Source organism: Humulus lupulus, chromosome 1, assembly GCF_963169125.1.
Source record: "Humulus lupulus chromosome 1, drHumLupu1.1, whole genome shotgun sequence".
NCBI lineage: Eukaryota > Viridiplantae > Streptophyta > Magnoliopsida > Rosales > Cannabaceae > Humulus > Humulus lupulus.
The window spans coordinates 252878313-252897158 of NC_084793.1; the positions used below are offsets into that span (position 1 = coordinate 252878313).

The following is an 18846-nucleotide window of genomic DNA, read 5'->3' on the forward strand; positions in this document are numbered from 1 at the left end:
ATAGTTTCTTTCAAACAAGAATAAAAAAAACCCCCAAATAGGTTCTCAAGACTTTGGGCACAATTTCCTTAGGTGTCACTCCCCCAAACTTATGATTAACACAACCAACAGCACAAACACTAATTCTCAGATAAACAATCGACAAAACCCTTAAACTTCTCACAAGAAAAACATAGAACAATCCACAACACCACAATGCAATCTATTCTCCAATCAAAGCATTAGAATAGAGAGGATACACTTACTTGAATAGCACAAAAATTCTTCTTTTGGTCTCCTTGGCTGATGGAAGTCTCGAAAATTAGAGAGAAAAAGAGGTTTTTAGTGTGATGTAGATTGTGAGATTAAGATTGAATGAGACTATGGCTGATTTAGGGCTCTTTATCCCAATTTTCGGACTCGGGCTGCGGCATTACCTTGACCATGCCGCGGCCCGCATAGAATCGCCAGGATATAATGCCGCGGCCCTCTCATACATATGCCGCGGCCCGCCTCGTTATTCTGGAAAAACACTACAACAATTTTTCTCAAATATTACATTAAAATGTAGCATAATTTTAGAAGTGCTATTGATAGGGAGACTTGGAGAAAAAAAGACCCGGGGAAAAAAAAACTTAGGCGGCAAACACTTTTTGCCGCCTGAAATTAACAAAAGAGAACAGAAAAAAAAACTTATCCCTAATCTTTCAGTGCCTCTCTCTCGCTCTCTCTCTACTAGCGTGCCTCTCTCTCGCTCAAATCCCTAATCTCTACCAAAAATCTCTACCAGTCTTTCTCTCATTGCATTCAGTCTCAAATCCCTAATCCCTAATCTCTCAGTGCATTCAGTCTTTCTCTCATTCGCTCTCCCTTGCTCTTTCTCTCATTCGCTCTCTCACATTCTCTCGGCTTTCTAACCCTCGCGCCGTTGAACCACACCACAACCACACCTTGCTGAAGCCTCCCTCACGCCGGTACTCACGTAACTGAAGCATTTGTGAGAAATGGGCTTCTTTCTTTCTATCTCTAATTATTATTAACTTAACTGTTTTTTTTTCTTCTTGGAAGTTTCCAAAATAGGAGGCAAATTTTGGTTGGCATGACCATGAGTTTTGCTGGGTTTTCGTGTAATCCAATTTTGTCCAATGCATTTGCAGAGACCGGTATCATTGCCTTCCCTTCTTCAAAGTTACCATTTTTAGTTCTTAGTCTAAAGTGGGTATTGGGTTATTCTTACAGAAGTGGCAGAGGGTTTTCGTATCTACACTGATGGTGTAAACAAGTTCAAGATATCTGTACCGAAAGGTGAGCTGAAAATGGCTGCTTTTTCAGTTCAGCTTGTGTTGTGTATAATTTCAATTATTTGCTTTTTGTAGGGTGGTCATTGGCTGCAGGTGAGCCTGATGGGTTCAAATCCGTCACTGCTTTCTACCCAGAAGGGAACACTAGCTCCAACGGTATGAATTGTAGTTTTCTTCCTTCATCAACTGATTGATCTCTATGTGTTTGATAAAATGCCTCAATGGGGTTTGGTTTGGTTTCATTTTTCACCACTACCAGTGAGCGTTGTGATTACGGGGCTTGGTCCGGATTTCACCAAGATAGAATCATTCGGCAAAGTTGATGAGTTGCTGAGACTCTGGTGGGCATCCTCAAATTCTGCCAAGTAGTTACATTTTATTATTATTATTATTTATTTTCCTTTCTTAAACTCAATTCGTAATCTTTACGAACAGGTGAGTGGATTGGACAGGAGCTGGCAAAGACCACCAGGTGTGGAAGCCAAACTTATCAACAGTAAATCTTCCAATGGTAAGACTTTATATAATCCAGCATTCTAGTCCTGGTTTTAGCAAACTCTGGTATGGACTATGTGGTATAATTTGAACTGAATCATGTCAGGTTTCTACTACACCGAGTACACCCTGCAAAGACTAGGGGAGACTCACAGATACTTGTTCTCAGCGCTTGGAATGGCATCCAATGGTTGGATCAATAGGCTATACACCATCACTGGACAGGTATTTATAAATGCTCAAGATTTTGTGTTAATTAGGTGGGGTTCGGGTGGGGAAAGGGTGCGTGTATGTACGTGTGTCAATAAAGAAAATTTTGCTATTATTTGTTCTAAAGTGCATTTTAGTTTTTATATGTGTTAAAAGAACCATATTTTTTATTGTGTTTTCTAAAGTACTAAAGTACCATTAACTTGATTTAAAATGTATGTTAAAGTGATATTTGATTTATTTTTAATCATTATGTAACAAATTTTCATTACATGACTGATTATGTTTTATTATTTGACATAATTTTATGTTTTCTTGCATATTGGTTATTTATATTTTCTGTTCTATAATATGTTTGTTTTTTTTTTTTGCTAGAACTTTTATAAATAAACCTTATATTTTCACATTATGGTTGTGTCAAGATCCTTTAAGTGGGCTTTAATTTGTTTGTTTTCCTTAAAGATTATTTCTTTGGTTTGTGTTGTTGCTTTTGTTTTTAATAATTTATTTTGCTGCAGCTGATGAAGGTAAGTCATTTCCCCTTTAGTTCAGGTTTATATAATTTTTTGTGTTGGAATTGTTTCTAATTAAGAGAATACAAAGAGAAAAATTAGAGATGTTTTAAGTGTAAGAATATGGTGCTTAATACTTAATGTTTGTGATTTGAGAATATGGATTTAGATTACCTTTTCTTTAGTCCTTTTGTTGGCTTTTGTGTATGAAATTTGGATTTTACAGATTTGATTTATGCATATTCTATAATATGATTTTATCAGACTTTTATTCATGTGAAAATATATAATATTGATTGTATGGGTTTTGATCATAAATAATGAGATTTTTGTTTGGTGCTGTCATATTGCTTATATATGTCTCTATCTCTATATTTTTATTCTCTTTGTAATATAGTTAAAACTTTTTTGGTAGGCTGCCTCCAAGAGAAGAGGCAAAATACTTGGTGTGCAAGCAATCTCTCACAAGAGACTCTTACTTTTGTTTGCATTTTGCAAGAGGTATGCCTTTTACCTTTGTTTTAATATTATGCAAATGTTAGAGGAGTTTGAATATCTTAAATATTCATCCATAGTGAAGTAGGTTCTGAGATCATTGTTGTGTGTTGTGGTGATAACGGAAGGTTGAGAACTTGTGTGTCTTAGTGAAGTAGGATCTGAGAAATTTGTGTGCTGTGGCGAGATAAGGAAGAAAACATGCATGCGTTTTTGAATTAGTTGAATTGATATTGGCAGATGGTTAGATGCTAGTCTAGGGGAAAATGGTGTTTGCTTTTATATAGACTTATCTAGTATAACTATATTATAATTGAATTGTGTTTGCTTGGTTTGTTTAATGATTGGTACATTAATTAGATTGTTAAAAACATATACTTGTAAATGGTGTAATAATCTTTTTGTATAGTTTTTGAGGTCCTTTTCAGTTGTATTGCAAGCATCTCTGCCCGAGTTGCTTCTCTTTTTAGGGTCCTTTTCCTTCTTAAAGAAACCGAAATATCATTTTGTGTTGGCACTATAACAAAATCGGGTTTTAGAGATGAATTTTTTTCTCGCTAAAGCTTTCTAAATCCTTGTTATATCGAATAACGATAATGAAATTGTCATTAAACTTCCTCGCTAATACTTTGTCTCTATTGCTGAACTATAGAGAGGACATTTAAAATCCTCGCTATTGCTCAGTAATAGAGAGGAAATTTTAATCACTATTTCATAGAATATTAGGTTGAAAAAAGTAGCAAGAAGGGTTTATGATTAGAGAAAAGGCTTTATCCTTGATTAAAATATAACTTTGATAAAAGAATATACACTTTTTTTATGTGACGACTTCTTGTACAAACAAACTATCTCCTATCTTCGTGATGAGGCACACTTAATTTAATTTTACTTTCCTAAGTATATTGCTGATCATAATCTATGTCAAGAATTTTACTCTGTTTGGTTTCTGAAAATACCAAAACAGAATGTAGACCAAGAACTTGGGACAAGTAGTCTATGATATATTCATAAAAAAAAAGTTCCAATCAAATAAAAGTCATGAAATTAGCTTGATACTTTTGAGTTTGAGAACTTAGGATGGTAGTGATCCCCATTCATATGTGTATTTATAACCAATAGTCTTTGATAAGATGTATAGGACAGATATATCTATTGCATTGAAAGGAATGGTCAAGACTATAGCGAAAATTAGCTAGAAGGGGTCAAGTGAGGTATAGTCCTTGTGGAATCACATGGTATTGTCTAACCAGTCATCATTATGGATTCAAAGTTCAGATCTAGCTGCCCTAAAATAAAATACCAGTTCATTTTTCTTGGCCCCCAACCCCAACCCCACCAAACAACCTCAGAACATAAAATTTAAAATTTGTAATAAGATGTCTTAGGCATGTCTAATATCTGAAGGGACACATTTTCATATCAAAATTAGAGTAGCCATAACCATTTAAAATCATTATCTTCTCTTCCAATCTTATTGATGCATAATAGGACATGTCATTATTTGCTAAAATTATGCTTATTGAAGGCTATTTTTCATTATTTACAGGCTGTTTTTTGTCAACAAAATGTAGAGATATATTTTTCAATACCAATATCATTTGTCTTGCCACAAAAGTCACAGCCTCTTTCTACACAAATAAATCATAGCACTAACAAAATTTGGTAGAAAACAATGTAGATCATACTCTTTACCTTCTCTTTTAAGATACAAGAAATTGTTTGACAAAGTTGTAAATAGAAATTGCTCATTTGAATTTATATCTTAGGAAGAATTATGTCTTGGTGTGATATTTATGTTTTGCTTTCTATCTTCATCTAAATAAATATATAAATATAATTGAAATTTGTAACGGCCACAGAAGCCTATGAATAAATAAATCATAGCCTAAATGGTTGTTCACAAGTGTTTATTCGTTTCATTTGTTCCGAAGAGTAATTTTTCTACTACTGTTTGTTCTCTTATCACTTTCTTTAAACATTGCTTTGTAAGTATGCTCCTACTAATTCTATGTTGGCATTGAAAACTTTTGTGTCCAATAATTTCTCTTGATTCTAATTAAGAAACAAGGTTCCATTCATATAAAATTCATGGAAGAAAATTTCCAATGAAATCTTTGATTAAACCATGAGAAATTTTGAATGATTTATATCTTCACTTAATTAGTTCTGTTTTGCTTAAAGCCAATTTTTATTAAATAATATCTCTTGTACCAGCTTCAAAATCCATTGACCTTTTATTTGATTACTTAGAATTAATCATGAATGCAACGAATGAATGTTGATCATAGAGCCATTTTAGATCCCTGATAAGCCCCTCAAAGAAAAACATTGATTCTAATGAATGTTTCTTTGATATTAGTGGTTCACTAAACATTTCATTACCTGAAATACTATCTTAAGTAAATTATTTATAACTGTATTAGTTTGTAAATTCTATTATCAAGACAGAGACCAAATAATATACCATGATAAGGATTCTATGTCATATTTTTATGAAAAAAATTCTAATACATTTTTTCTCTACAATTTCTTACCCTTCTTTCCCTACCCCACCACACCAACTCAGAACAATACAATTGCAATTAGATGTGTTAGGCATGTCCCATATCCACAGGGACACACATTTTCTTATCAAAACTAAAGTAACCCTTGCCTGAATGTTTTCTAGCAGTGTTCACATTTTAAATCAAAGTTCAAGAAGCTTAATAATCTCAACTCAAGTAATTAGGTCATTATTCCTTAAAAGGAAATTATTTCATCAAAATATACCATAAGTGAATGAAACAGTACTAGAATTTTTTGGAATATATAACTTTAAGTAAAGTGTAGTAAACTTCGGAAAGTAATGGAAGAGAACGTGAACACATAGCTCTCAAAATTAGTGGCTAGATCATTTTCTAAACCATTTTCTTTCAGGGTCATCTAAAGTGAATTTGATGTCTTTGAAACAAGATTACTTGGAATGGAGAATGTTACAATGTACCTACATTTGGACTACGTTTTTATTTCTTGACGGTGGAAGAGCTGTGCAGGTAATATTCTCCTTTGTGTCTTCTACCTCAACCACTTGAATCATATGGTTGAGGCCTAGTTGTAATCAACAGCTATTCTAGAGCTTGGATGTAAAATCATAATATCCAAATCTGCATTTTAGGTGCAGCCATGTTTTGAACCCTGTGATTGTTGTAGTGGGTGGCAAGTTTCTTGACAAAACAGTCTTCAAGATAACCCATAAATCTAAATACCACCATTCCAATTATTATATCCACATTATTATGCACTCTAAATATTAGTTGACCATTTGTTTAATTTGAGTGCAAGCTTTCTCCCTGGGCCTGTATATAAGTTGAAATTGTATTATGAATTTAGTTGGGAAATTATTTTAGAAATTCCATGTTTGAGAAACATACATATTTCTCTTTATAAGTCCTCTTAGAAGTATCATATTAGAATTACTTTAATTTGTAGAGCATTTGTCACAATCTATTTGCATGTATCCACAGGGCGCTTTTGGAAAAAATGCTCTAGTTGGATTTGGTTTGACAATACCTTCACTCTATTTATGCTTTGTAATCTTTGTGGTGTTTCATATATAATCTCAACAGAACAATACCTTCACTCTATTGTGACATTTTAATTAATACAAGGCAATTTGGTTCTGTTTTTTTTTTATAAAAGCCCTAGAATTACCACTTTAAGTAATTGCTAGTGTGATTCCATTATTACACTCGAATATTATAGGTGTGTAGATGTGACTGGAGCTTACAGTGCTCTAAAGACGGAGCTTGACATAAGCTTGACAGCAATAGGCCTTTTGTGGACTACAACTGGCTTTATTGCAAAGAGGATTACACATGGACCTGTGGAAGAAAGGGAAACAAGAAAGGGAAACAGGTATATGACGAGTGCACAACAAATGGACTCACAACAAAGACAAGTGCACAAAGGATGATGAATTGAAGGATGGAGCAAGTTTCGTGCATGGTTTACTTTTGTGTATCTTGTAATTTTTTGTTTTTCATTTTTGAAGTAAAAAATGTTCAAGATTATAATACTTTATTATGTTATGCTTTCAAATTTAAGTTAGAACTAAGATCTCATGAAATAGACACATTTAGAGTTTGAATTAGTTATTGTTTAATGTAATACTTATGGTTTATCAATCTATTGAGAATTATATTTTATGATTAATTTTGATTTTTTTTTTATCAAAATACAATAATGAAAATCTTTTAATTAAACAAAAAACTTGTAAGTACCATTATCACAATAAAAAACCTTAATATGTTATGATTTAGAAACATATTATAAGCGTAAAAAATCGTTATGGTTTATATAATATAACAAACTAAAAATGTTATCAAAATAATCAAATGTAACAGTTGAAAAGTGTTATGAAAAAAGTACAAGATTAAATTTCAAATTTATAACCAAAAACTCTATCTAAATGTTATTATTTCAATATTATAGCATCTAAAAATGTGTTATTGAATAGTTTAAGATAACACCGAACATAACATTCAAAAACTGTTATAGAAAAGACTGGACTTTTAATAACAGGGGCTATGTTAGCATTTTCAGAAGTGCTATCAATAGTCCAAGATAGCAGTTTTTAAGTGTTATGAATACTGTTTTTTCTTGTAGTGAAACTGGGGTTCAATGCCGCGGCCCTCCTTATCCATGCCGCGGCCCGCCCCTATACTGCAAAATCCGTGGGCCTCTGGAACCCCCTATGCCGCGGCATCATATGGCTATGCTGCGGCCCTTAAGGATTTCCTATTTTTTTGATTTTTTGAATCTTTTTAAATTTTTTTTATTTTTCACGTTTTTCACGATTCTAAGAGTCCAAAAATAAACCAAATATCCATTGTTTACATATACAAAAGTAAAATACATAGCAAGTAAAACATAGGGTGCCTCCTACAAGCGCTGTCGTTAACGTCATTTAGCCGGACGCTGAACCCCTCTTCAGAGAGGCTTCAGAAGGAGGATAGACTTCGCTTGATCAAAACTACCACCCAAGTAGGGCTTCAATCTCTGACCATTGACTTTAAAGGAATCACCTGAGTGGCCCTGAACTTCTACAGAACCATATGGAAAAACTTGAACTACAGTGAATGGCCCTGACCATCTTGACTTCAATTTGCCAGGAAACAGCCGCAGTCGTGAATTGAAAAGAAGTACCTGCTGCCCTGGTTGAAACTCTTTTCTGATTAAGTTCTTGTCATGCCAAGCCTTTGTTCTTTCTTTATAAATCTTGGCATTCTCATAAGCCTCATTTTTGAACTCGTCAAGTTCATTCAGTTGCAATAGCCTTCGTTCACTAGCGGCACTCCAATCGAAATTCAGCTTTTTCATAGCCCAGAATGCCCTATGCTCCAATTCAACTGGTAGATGACATGCTTTACCAAACACCAACCTGTAAGGAGACATTCCTATTGGTGTTTTAAATGCAGTTCTGTATGCCCAAATCGCATCATCTAACTTTTTCGACCAATTTTTCCTCGAACTGTCAACGGTTTTCTCAAGGATACTCTTGATTTCTCTATTTGAAACTTCAGCTTGCCCATTTGATTGAGGATGGTAAGGCAAAGATTTTCGGTGATAAACTCCATAACGAGCCAGCAATGCATCTAGTTGCTTATTCACAAAGTGTTTCCCTTCATCACTAATCAGAGCTTGGGGAGTGCCAAATCTAGTAAAAATATGTTTATGCAGAAAATTAAGCACAGTTTTACTGTCATTGGCTCTAGTTGCTGCAGCCTCCACCCATTTGGATACATAATCCACTGCCAATAGAATATATTCATTGTTGTAAGACGGTGGAAAAGGCCCCATGAAATCGATGCCCCAAACATCAAACAGTTCCACTTCAAGAATCCCTTGTAGAGGCATTCGTTTCTCCTCGAGATATTGCTAGTTCTCTGACATCTATCACAAGCCTTGACAAAAACATTGGCATCCTTGAATAATGAAGGCCAATAGAAACCACTTTGTAATACCTTAGCCGCTGTTCTTGATGCTCCAAAATGCCCTCCGCATTGTTGAGTATGACAGTGATTAAGAATGGACTGCATCTCTTCTTCAGGAACACACCTTCTGATAATCTGATCAACACAGTGCCTATAGAGAATAGGTTCCTCCCAATAGTAGTGTTTCACCTCAGAAAAGAATTTCTTTAATTGCTGCTTTGACATTTCAGGAGGCACAATTTTTGCAACCAAGAAGTTCACTATGTCTGCGAACCAAGGGATAGCTAAAGTCTCACTTACCCTAAACAACTGCTCATCAGGAAAGTGATCATTGATTTGCACTGCTTTCTTATTTTCAGTCTCCTCCACCTCAAGTCTAGAGAGATGATCAGCTACCACATTCTCGCTGCCCTTCTTGTCACGAATCTCCATGTCAAATTCTTGAAGCAACAGAATCCATCTAATCAGGCGGGGCTTGGCATCTTTCTTTGACATCAAGTATTTTATGGCAGAGTGATCAGTGTAGACAATCACCTTGTTACCAATCAGATATGGTCTGAATTTATCACAAGCAAACACAATGGCTAGCAACTCTTTTTCTGTAGTGGCATAATTCAGCTGAGCATCATTTAGAGTCCGACTAGCATAGTAAATAGACCTGAATACCTTGTCAATCCGCTGTCCCAGAACTGCCCCCACTGCGTAATCACTGGCATCACACATCAACTCAAAAGGCAATTCCCAATTGGGAGCTATCACAATTGGAGCAGAAATAAGCTTTTCTTTCAAGAAATTGAACGCCCTCAAACATTCATCATTAAAATCAAAGACAACTCCATTCATAAGCAGATTCGAGAGAGGCTTGGACACCTTTGAGAAATCTTTGATGAATCTCCGATAGAACCCAGCGTGACCAAGAAAAATTCGAACACCTTTGATTGAAACTGGAGGAGGCAGCTTTTCAATGGTAGAAATTTTTGCTCTATCTACCTCAATTCCCTCACTTGAAATTTTATGGCCAAGAACAATCCCCTCTTTCACCATAAAATGGCATTTCTCCTAATTCAACACCAGATTAGCCATCTCACAACGACGCAGCACATTCTCCAAGTGACCCAAACAGAGGTCGAATGATGAACCAAAAATAGAGAAATCATCCATGAAAATCTCAATACACCGGTCTACCATGTCTGAAAATATGGCCATCATGCACCGTTGAAATGTTGCAGGGGCATTGCATAGTCCAAATGGCATTCTCCTGAAAGCAAATGTGCCATAAGGACATGTGAAGGTTGTTTTCTCTTGATCCTCTGGTGCAATAGCGATCTGATGATACCCAGAATACCCATCCAAGAAACAGTAGTAGCTATGGCCCGCCAATCTATCGAGCATCTGATCAAGGAAAGGCAAAGGAAAATGATCCTTCCTTGTGGCCTTATTAAGCTTGCGATAGTCTATACAAATCCGCCACCCCGTTACAGTTCTTGTTGGAATGAGTTCATTGTTCTCATTTTTCACTACAGTCATTCCACCCTTTTTAGGCACTACTTGCACAGGGCTCACCCATGCACTATCAGAAATTGGGTAGATCACCCCAACATCCAACCATTTAAGAATTTGCTCAAGTACTACATCCTTCATGGCTGGATTGAGTCTTCTCTGGGCCTCTATGGATGGCTTGCTATTCTCCTCCAATAAGATTTTATGCATCACTGTCGTTGGGCTTATTCCTCTAATATCTGCCAAGGTCCATCCAATGGCCAATTTATGCTCCCTTAAAACCCTCAACAGTTTCTCCAATTCTATCTTTGACAGGTCAGCTGACACAATGACCGGTAAAGTTTCATTCTCTCCCAAATAAGCATATTGCAATTGATCTGGGAGGACCTTTAATTCCAACGGTGGTGGCTGCTGAATGGAGGTTAGCGGTTTATCAGTCGCATCCGCTAATTCTTGGAACTTTTTCCAATATGGTAAGAAAGAGTTGATCCAGTTTACACATTCTCTGATCTCAGCATCATCATCATCATCTCCCTCATCACCTAATAATACTGCCTCTAAGGCATCACTGCTCATCCTTCTCTTGGAGACTGCCTTTTCTATCACATCCACACAAAAGCAGCTATCACTAGCCACCGGATACTTCATAGACTTGAAGACATTAAAGACTACCTCATCTCCTTGAACTCTTAGCTTAAGCTCTCCTTTTTTAACATCAATAAGAGCTTGGCCTGTGGCTAGGAATGGCCTACCAAGAATAATGGGGACATCTGTGTCCTCCTCCATGTCCAGAACAATAAAGTCAGCAGGAAATATGAACTTATCCACCTTCACAAGAACATCCTCAATAATACCTCGTGGATGTGTTAACGATCGGTCTGCGAGCTGTAAAGTGACAGTTGTTGGTTTTTCCTCCCCCAAACCAAGTCTTTTAAACACAGATAAGGGCATTAGATTGATACTTGCCCCCAGATCACATAAGGCGTGCTTGCATTCAAACTTGCCAATGGTGCAAGGTATGGTGAAACTCCCCGGATCTCTCAGCTTTTGGGGTAACTTCCTTTGTAAAATCGCGCTGCACTCTTCAGTGAGTGCTACAGTCTCATAATCCTTCATTCTCCTTTTCTTTGACAAAATCTCCTTCATGAACTTAACATAACTAGGCATCTGCTCCAAGGCCTCAGCAAAAGGAATGTTTATGTGCAGCTTTTTAAACACCTCAAGAAACTTAGAAAACTGTTTATCAAGTGTAGTCTTTCTAAGCCTCTGAGGGTATGGAACTCTAACTGGCTGTTCAATAACAACTGGCGGACTCTGTTCTAACTGTTGATGGTCTTCAGTAACCCTTTCTGAACCAGACTGTTCACCCATCTCTTTATTCTGAACCACTGTTTGTGGAGGTCTAGGATGCTCAGTTTGCTTCTCATTCCTCAGAGTAATTGCCTGAACTTGCTCCTTGGGGTTGACTTCAGTGTTACTAGGAAAGTTTCCCTGGGGTCTGTTATTGAGCATATTGGCCAACTGCCCAACCTGTGTCTCAAGGTTTCGAATAGAGGATCTGGTCTCAGTCATAAATTGAGTCTGAGTATTAGTAAGAGTCAACAAAGCAGCTTGAAGTTCATTAGGTCTCTCAGGTTGAGGCATTGATTGTTGAGGCCTAGGCTGTTGTGATGACAAAGCTTGATTCATAGGTGGCTGAGGCATGTTATTCTGAAATTTTCCCTGAAACTGAGGTTGTTGGCCTTGATTATTCTTCCACGAAAAATTGGGATGATTTCGCCACCCAGGATTGTAATTGTTGGAGAATGGATTATTGAGCGGCCTTTGAAAGTTTCCCACCGCTTGAACTTGAGCATGATCCATTGGGGTGTTATTCATACAGATAGGGCACTGATCGACAGAATGAGCACCACCACACATTTCACACCTCACTGCCATCTGAACCGCATTAACAGATACACTGCTCTGTTGCAACTGCTTGGTCAAAGAGGCTACTTGCGCTGTTAAAGCAGTGATTGCATCCATCTCATGCACCCCAGCTACCTTCCTAACTCCTGATGATCTTTCCTCAGACCACTGATGGTTGTTTGTAGCCATGTCCTCCAACAGCTCATAAGCACCAGTTGCGCTCTTGCTCATAAAAGTGCCACCCGCTGCAGCATCAATAATGGTTCTGGTTGTCGGACATAAGCCATTGTAGAAGTTCTGTACTAGCATCCACTGTTCAATGCCATGATGAGGACATCTTCTCAGGAGTACCTTAAATCGTTCCCACGCCTCATATAATGACTCTCCGTCATTCTGGCAAAAGTTATTTATCTCTCCCCTCAATTTAGCAGCTTTGGACGGAGGGAAGAATTTGGACAAAAATTTCTGAGCTAGATCTTGCCAGGTGACAATAGAGTTTGGCTGCAGAGAGTTCAGCCAAAATTTTGCTCTGTCCCTTAGAGAAAATGGGAAAAGCCTGAGCTTGATTGCGTCATCACTCACTCCATTATATCTGAAGGTCCCACATAACTCCAGAAAATTGGACAAATGGGTGTGAGGATCTTCAGAGGGTAACCCATTGAATTGCACAGAAGACTACGCCATTTGTAGAATAGCGGGCTTTATTTCAAAGTTGTTGGCCTCTACAGTTGGTGGGCGTATACTATTTTGTACTCCCGTCAGAGTGGGTAGCACATAATCTCGCAGGCTCCTCTCAGCATTGGTCTGAGCCTGAACCCCTCGTACAACTCCAGGAGTTTGAACATTCCTGTCATCCCTTTCATTCTGTGCCATCTTCACAGATTTCTGGGCCTCTCTCTTGTTCTTTCTGATTTGATTGCAAGACTTTTCAATCTCAGGATTCAGAGGAACAAGTGTGTCATTTCCTTTTCTGCCACGCATATACCAAAATTCACCTGAGATAGATAAATTAAGCAACTAAACAGATTAGAAACAAGAGAAATTAAAATCAAATTAGAATAAAAATTAATTAGACTGATATTGATAATTATTTTCAGTCCCCGGCAACGGCGCTAAAAACTTGTTGCGATAATTTTGCTATGCAAGTGCACACAGTCGCAAACTCGTAATAAAATGGTAAAACCAAATATCGTCCTCAAGGACTGATTTACCAATTACCAGTCAATTAATTTCTTGTTCTATTTGATGAATTGAAATTTTTGATTTTTATAAATACAGCAAAAGAAACTACAAATTGCAGAAATAATAATTGAAAATTAAATAAAATAACAACTAATGGAAAAACTCTTAATTTAATCACTGAGAAACAATTAGGATATTCAATCTCATCAACTATCCTCCCTATTATTCCCTAATGCAAAGTGTGAATTCTTCTTATTTTTACCTAATTTAATTAACAAGTTGATACAGCAGCCTATAATCATACTATGAATTATAAACTCAACCTAGGTGACAATTTCCTATATTTCTATGGTAAATTGAACCACAAAGGTAGCATTAATCTCAATCAACTTAATAACAGTTACACAATTAATTCAGATACTTTCGTTCTAAATTAAAATTATGTCCAATATAACCACAGCATAATTAAATCTCACTTCTCAGATTTTGACTTAATAACATATATCTCTGACTAAAGATGGCCAATCAATAATCAATCTATAAGAACAGGTCATATGGAATTGAAGAAGATTGAAGAAGAAAGAAATTAAAATTGCATTAGGTCATAACAGAGATTCAAGTGATTCAATTGAACATCCTAAACAGAAAATTAGTTCATAGTCATAGTACTAATCATAACAAAAACTAAAGATAACATCAGGAAGAAAAACATGTAAAAATACTCTAAGCTTGAGCCTTCAAAACCAGCACTTCTCCCTTCATCCGTACCCCAGTTTTTCTTCTCCTTTTCCTCATTTAAAACCTAGGATTTCAGATTTTAAAGAGGCGGGCCGCGGCTCTCCATACACTATGCCGCGGCCCGTGTCATAATTCCTGGGCAAAAGATCCTCTCAATGCCGCGGCCCTCTAAAGCCATGTCGCGGCCCGCATCGTCGCTTTCTGGGCAGAGTGCCCATCTATGCCGCGGCTCTATCTAGCCATGCCACGGCCCGAAGACTTTTTGAAAAACAATGCTTCTGTTTCCCACCTAGCCGCAGCTCCACTTTGCTCATGCCGTGGCTCTTAAGGGAACTCTCAATTCTTCAAGTTTTCATCCCAAAATTTCACCAACACTTCCAAATTGTGATGAGAACCATTCTTGATCAAAATATGATGGAAAACTCAGTTATTTCTTCCCTTTCTTTGGCATTTTCTTCCACATGCTCAATTCTTCCTGTCATTCACAATAGACAAACAAACAAAGCATAAACCCGCGCTAAATGAAGGAAAAACGAAATAAAAGACTACTAAAAACATCACCAAAACATAATAAAAACTAGACTCAACATTGCCCAAAGTCTTTCGTCGAAAGATTCAACGAAGGGAGTGCGATGAAACAAACCTGATTAAGACGACATAGACAAGGATGAGTCACGAACTAAACACTATCGTACTAATCTGCGCAAGGACAGAAGTACTTACCGACTATAGCGAAGTCCAAAAGTAATGTGGGGTTTGTCCTTGTCGGGAAGTCGTCCGCCCAAAAGAACTGGTCCTTGTAGGCCTGAGAGTGATTCTAGTTGCCGCACAGGGCTTTGTAGCCTCTCCCTGGGACCGTGTGCTTCATTACGGTGTAGTATCCCCCTTTCCCCCCTTCTTTGTGCATTGGCGAAAACTATAGATGTAAAATATTCCGGATGGGGACAGAGTATGCCAATTATGCCTCTTGTACAATTTTTACAGCCCTGCCAGTACCCGATATCCATTCGGGGATAGTTGGAAAAGAGCTACGCCGAAAAATTTGAGAAAGTCTACATAGTACTGGTGCAATGGCAGGGCTGCACCTGCTTGGAGATGAGAGGCACTCTAGAGCCTGAGCTGATGAATGCTCTCATGCGCCCTCTTGTCCTCCCGAGCTAGGTGCACCAGTATTTGGCTATCGTCCATCCCGTAGTTCTCAAGGATCCGCTGCAAGGCGCCTTTATGTTGTAGTTTTCTCGGGAGGTCTACCGCTTTGAAGCCTATGGCAAGGTAGGGTGAGTCCAAAGGTGTTGGGCTCGTATTGGCCTCCTCCTTTGAGAGACCAGCTCAGAGAGGTCTCGTCTCCATTGGTTATGAGCTCTCCCATACTACCAGAGCTTGGCTGCTGCCAGCCACTTGTTTCCCCTTCTTAAGGCGTTGTTCCACTTCTCGAGACATATGAAGGATTTTGTTGTTGAAGATGTAGAACCCTTGTTGATGGAGCTAATGAAGCTCCTCGAACATCTGAAACAAACACCAAGCAGTTAGCGCCTTGACCCAAAGAAAGTTAGGCCAAAACGAGAACCCCTAAGACAACTGCTCGGGGAAAAAGGAAGAAAGAGAGACTAATGACTTTGGGGTGTCCTTGGAGTCAAGCACCTGGCGCCAGAGACGCCACCGGAAAATATGAACACCATCGAAGATGATGTACATCGCTTTCCAGATTCCGGTCGAAGGCCCAGAATGACGAGAAACGCCCCAAAACACTTCAGAACACCTAAATGAGCCATTTAGGCCATTTTCAACTAAAAATAAGGAAAAAAAACCTCTAAAAGACTCGAAAACAACCCATAAGCATGCATCCTAAATTCTCAAACACGCATGAAAACAGAAAGTCATAGTTCAAGGATACTTACTTGAAATGTAGCGTCAGATTGTGCTGAATCCAGTACAAACTTCGAAGAATTGCTTTCCATTTACATAAAAGTATGAAGCTTCATGCCAGTCGTCTAGAATGGCAAGGGAATTGGAGAGGATGCAAGGTTAGAAAATAGGTTGAGAGCCTGAGAGAGGCTGAAGAGTTGAAAGCACAAGAAATTTGAATTGGGCTAAAATAACGTTGAAAAGTTGATCCTCGACCTTTTATAGTGCAACACTCTGGTTAGCCAAGACTGTTACACTGTGTATTTTAAATAGTGCTTAACTCGCTAAACGAGTCATTAGGCCTTAAACGTGCATCTAAGTGTGATAAATGGTCAAGGGTTAAAAAATTTCGGTCAAAAGGAATGGTTATTTCATTAAAACATTAAACTATACATGTGATCCCATAATAAACGTTTACAAAGTTGTTTACAGTTCCAAAATGGTCATTACAACTCAAAAGTTACAATCCGTCGACCTAAGCAGCAAAAATAGGGTTAAACCCTAGTTCCTCTGAGAAACTTTGGTCGTAGGGGTCAAGTGGCCGCATATGTACACATCGCCACCTAAGCTCTCCAACTCATGGATGGTCGAGATTTTCTTCCCTTTACCTGCACCACGTAGCACCTGTGAGCCAAGGCCCAACAAGAAAACTTATACATGCTCATAAGCAGTGGTTAACATATTTCTAAATCATAATAAACATGCCCAGCAATAATAACCCTACTCATGCATGCATACCATTCATGTAAATGACTACAGTGTCATATGGGACCATGTGCCCTAAATAAATGATTAACTGAATCATATCGGGGCCCGTTACCCAAGTGCATGACTAATAAGTCACTCTAGGGCTCAACGCCTTAGGATCTGGGACTAATAAGTCACTCCAGGGCCCATTGCCCTATTCTCTGTATAACCAGCCTTGCAGCTGGCTCAGTGTTCCTGGTACTTTAGTTTTCCAAGACCATTGGGTCGGACAAGCATATGATGTACTCCTTATTAGATCTAATCATATCGACTAGTGCTTAGCACACTATTGTCACCCGCAACTGATAAGTCAATGCTTTACGACTAGCACTCAGCACTATTGCCGCCCTTGACTAATAAGTCAATATTTTTCCCAAGTATATAATGTTAACATACATTCATCATATAACAAATATCCATATACAAAGCATTCAACATGCCTTAATCAATCATTCATAGGCATAATCATAATCATGCACATTTATAGGGGCCAATTCCCAATTAAAACTACATTCAGCATTCGGGCCAAGCCCTGATCATGTGTATCACATAATAGGTGCAATTTTCTTACCTCAGGCCTGAGTGTAAAATAAATTAAGAACGACCCTCGATCACAATCCTAATCTTGAGCACTTAGCGGTAACCTAGTCATAACCAAATATCGAATCCTTTTAAAAACGAGCAAATAAAGGCTTCCGAACCAAGTCCTAGCCTTTGGGACCTCGAATTCTATCAAACCGGATAGTAGATTCGATCCCGAGCCTTAAGGTTTGAAATCCCGTCATTAAAACCTAATAGCGCCAAAAATGGCCAGGCAGGCCGCGACGCACTTCCCAGAAAGAAAGCCCCCCCCCCCCCCCCCCCCCAGTCGTTTGAGCCCCCACTTAGGCCCTGGGGTTTGCACGGGCTGCGGTGCCCAAGAACACGGCCGCGACGCACCCCTGCGAACCCAACACCCCTGTTTTTTCTTCAGGCCAAACTCAACCAAAAACCATATCAAATCCTTCCCAAAGCCATAACTAAATCCCCCAAACATTGACAACACACTACCAGCATCAAAACCCAAGCTTTAACACACTCAAAACACTATCACAAACTCAAACTCAAGACCTTGAGCCTAAAATCTCAAGAACACCAAAACTAAAACAGAACTCAACCAAAAACAGAGTTTGTAATCCCTTACCTCAGCTGTGAATTGAAGCCTCTTAGCTGTAGCGATTCAATCTTAAACCTCAAGCTTTAAATCCTTAAGTTTAGCCTCAAAGATTCTTTAATTCTCTTCAAAAGTTCAAACCAGCAAGAAGGAAGAAGAATGATCGAGAGAGAGAAGAGTGTTTTGTTATGTTTTTGCTTCCTTCAGCCAAAGGAAAAGGTGACTAAGTCACTAGATTTTTTCCTTAAATGACTAAAATGCCTTTAGCCACCTTCTCTCTCAAAGCCCCACAAGGGCAGCTTTGTCATTCGCCACATACCCCGTTAATCATAATTAACGTCTCTCAATTCCTGTTACTCCCAATGTCCTCAAATAATTACCAAATAATTTCCCATTACCCGCTCAATCCCGGTAATGTACTAAGTACCAAATTACCCCTAGGGTCGGCCTGGGCCCGGTATTTGACCCCGTTATGACTAAACCGCTAACTTGCTTCCTAGGATCGCCTTGTGCCGGGTAACCCAGAAATATCCACATAATAATGTTGTCTCACACATATATCACATATCTGCACACACATATACAAATATGCCCTCAACGGGCCAAAATTACGAAAATTACCTTCTAATAAGAAACGAGCCCACATGCATGGAAATACAGCCATATAATAATATAACTTACATAATCATGCATATAATAAAATAATGACACAATAAACCAATTATTGCCCTCCTGGCCCCCTAATCAAG

At 38.1% G+C, this 18846-nt stretch overlaps 1 non-coding gene and 1 pseudogene across 1 annotated transcript; both read left to right on the forward strand.

The window, feature by feature from the left end:
• The first annotated feature begins 1050 nt into the window (after positions 1 to 1050).
• Positions 1051 to 3553, forward strand: LOC133832421 (psbP domain-containing protein 3, chloroplastic-like; annotated as a pseudogene).
• Positions 3554 to 12691: 9138 nt separating this feature from the next.
• Positions 12692 to 12798, forward strand: LOC133813623 (small nucleolar RNA R71). Its single transcript, XR_009884631.1, has one exon. It is a non-coding gene; the product is annotated as a small nucleolar RNA R71 (small nucleolar RNA).
• Positions 12799 to 18846: the final 6048 nt, after the last annotated feature.